Source organism: Solanum stenotomum, unplaced genomic scaffold (genome assembly GCF_019186545.1).
Source record: "Solanum stenotomum isolate F172 unplaced genomic scaffold, ASM1918654v1 scaffold30087, whole genome shotgun sequence".
NCBI lineage: Eukaryota > Viridiplantae > Streptophyta > Magnoliopsida > Solanales > Solanaceae > Solanum > Solanum stenotomum.
Window position 1 is genome coordinate 2909 of NW_026030793.1, and position 2908 is coordinate 5816.

The window sequence follows — 2908 nt, forward strand, 5'->3', positions numbered from 1 at the left end:
GCGAACTGGGACATAGTCCAAAGAGGAGTGCCAAACTCTTAGGACGCGAGCAGCGGAAGTGACTTCCACCACAATCAAACCACGCTCCTATCAGAAGGTATGTGGGTTTATCTTTGGGTTTGTTAGTTTTAGTTTTGCATCAGGAAATTTTTTGGTCTTTACCGGAAGCGAATTTCCAATTTGAGTGACAATGTACCAAGAGCTTTGGAAATTATGTCCATGTAAGTTCTTACTTATGGATGTGAAGAGCTCCACATTCATGGCTAAGAGGTTGCAAGCCTCTTTTTCATAATTAGACTTACTTTGTCGCTCTTCCAGAACCAAAGGTTATCTTACATAATAGATTTCCTTTTCAACCGATTGAGTCGAACTACAAGCAACCTGATTCTCCGAGTTGAGGGATATGTAGGCGGAATCAATGTTGAAAACTCGGTTGTGTTTCTAACATTCACTCTTAAATTTTATTCTCGAGCATTTTGGTCCCTCTATAATACGGTATCAAGATAGTTTTTGAATTCTTTCAAAATCGTGCGTCAAATCAAGCGCTTAGAACTAAAAGTGGCCTGAATTCTCATATAGCCTAAGACATGTAAGAAACCCGATTTCGGGGTTTGGCCATAATTCTTAAACCTTGTACCAAAATACCTTTCCAAAATGATGAAGATGTGTTCGGTCAAAACTGGATTTCGGGGTTTGCCTCGAATTTCTTTTATCAATCCAAGTCAAACGAGGGACAGTTGTTGACACCCAATTTTGACCTTCCACAATATAAATTAATCATTTTGAGCTTCTTCAATTTCAAACGATTTAAAAAAAAAATTAGTTTGATAAAATTTCCAAAAAATAATAATATAGTTTGCATGATTTGAATTGTTTTATCACTTTTCATAAATTTTAGATGATATATATGTTTTACATAATTACGTATATAATTAGTATATTTTATGATTATTCGAAAATAGTCTCAAAAAAAATAATTATATTTTAAATATTAGGGATGGTTATAATTTTGAATTAATGAGTTCTACGAAATTCAAAATACTTTCAAGTTATTTTCAAAGTAATTTTATCATTTTAAAAATAAATATGTATAATTTTGCAATCACGTTATTTTATAAATATTTGAAAATCATCACAAAAGATTTTACATTTTAGCTAAATACTTTATTAATTTACTTTAAGTTATAGTTATAATTTCGAGTTAATTAATTTGGTAATTGAATTAGTTAGTTTATAATTAAGTTAATTATTTTTTTTATTTTTTTCGTTAAGATTAAGAAGCTGATTAATTAATTTGTATTAACTCATCTTGTTTAAATTTTAGTCAAATTCACCAATTAAATTATATTCGGCTATAATTGAAATCCATTTGACTATTATTTAATAACAATTTTAGTCAATTGCTTACCCAATTCAATAGGCCAATTTTGGGCCATTTCCAATCCCATTTTCCCAGCCCAACAATACACAGCGATACCATACAGCAACCACCTTCCAGCCCACCAAAAAAAAAAAGCCAATTATAATTCATACCCAATTCTCACAACAACAAATACATACGAACAACAGTCCCAAATATAGCAAACAAAATCACGCCTTAGGCGTCTTCTCCTTCATCGCTAGAACCCAAAAACATTTCGACCCGACCCCACTTCCTTTCTTCTTCTTCCAGACGCAATTCGGAAATCTCAACAAATCCAAAAATCTCGTCCAACTACCCTGCAGTGCCCATACTCACCCGTCCCATCGTCCTCTTTTGTAGAAAGTCTCATCCTTTCTACTGTTTCCTGGAAAAGGGGGATTTGAAATTTAATTTTTTAATCCGTTTCCGCTCTAATCGGATTCATTTTCTCCTATATAAAATCCATCTTTGCTTTTGGTTTAGGGAGAGTGGGGTAAAATTAGATTTTTTGACAAGTTTCGAGCTTAGTTCCGAGGCAATAGTCGTTTTACACTTCAAAACCATATATCTAGCTTTCTGATTCTAATTTTCGAGGATATCTCACCGCTTGAATTTTCTTAGCTTGCTATTTGTGTTTGAAGTTCGTAGTAGGAGAAGTCGGTATTCTCCCCTGCTCATTGTTTCCAGTATCGCTGCCCGAAAAAGGTAATACCTCTTCTCCTGTTTACGTTTTCATTTTGATTCTGAATATTGTGTGATGAATGTGTCTCTGTTGGGTTCTCCTTATCTTCATTCTTGCTTCGTTGGAATATGAATGTTCATGGATTATTGCCGTTATTTTGAATTTCTAGTAGAACATTGTGTTATTCGTGTCATGTTCCGGTTAGATGTTTGAATCAGATTATAGTTGTTTGAGTCTAACTTTGTGTTGTTTTGAATCACATGTTCTTCTTGCCTCGATTCTTACGCCTAATGTGTTCTCAAGCATCAATGAAGTTGTCTCGATATCAGTTGTTGGAAGTTAGAGTCATTGATTCGTTCACTATGCTCTAAAGTAGGTTGGATCTCTGTTTGTTCGAAATAGTTGGATATTCATGTGGTTTAGACTTTAAGTATGCTCTGTGTAACTCTATCCCCTCACTGTTTGTTTGTACACTAGGCTGTCTTCCCTATCATTTTGAACTTTCATGTGCTAGCTTAATCTCGTAGAATATATCTCTATTTCTCGTATAGTTTGAGTGTTGTCTGTATCTTTCGCATTTCAGCTAGTAATGTCGTGTTTGCAAATCCTGTTGAGCTTGTTTTCCAAAGGCTTCCATAATCTCGTTTCATTGGATGTAGTGATGCTAATCTTTCTCTTTCTCTTGAATATGGCCGATTCTATTTCGAATATTGTCAACATGTCTCTTGTCAAGGTGTTTCAAATCGATCTTATTTTTTTTTAATACTTCTAGTTTTGAATCCTTTAAGTAAATGATTGTTGAGCTTTTTCTTATGCCTTTTTTG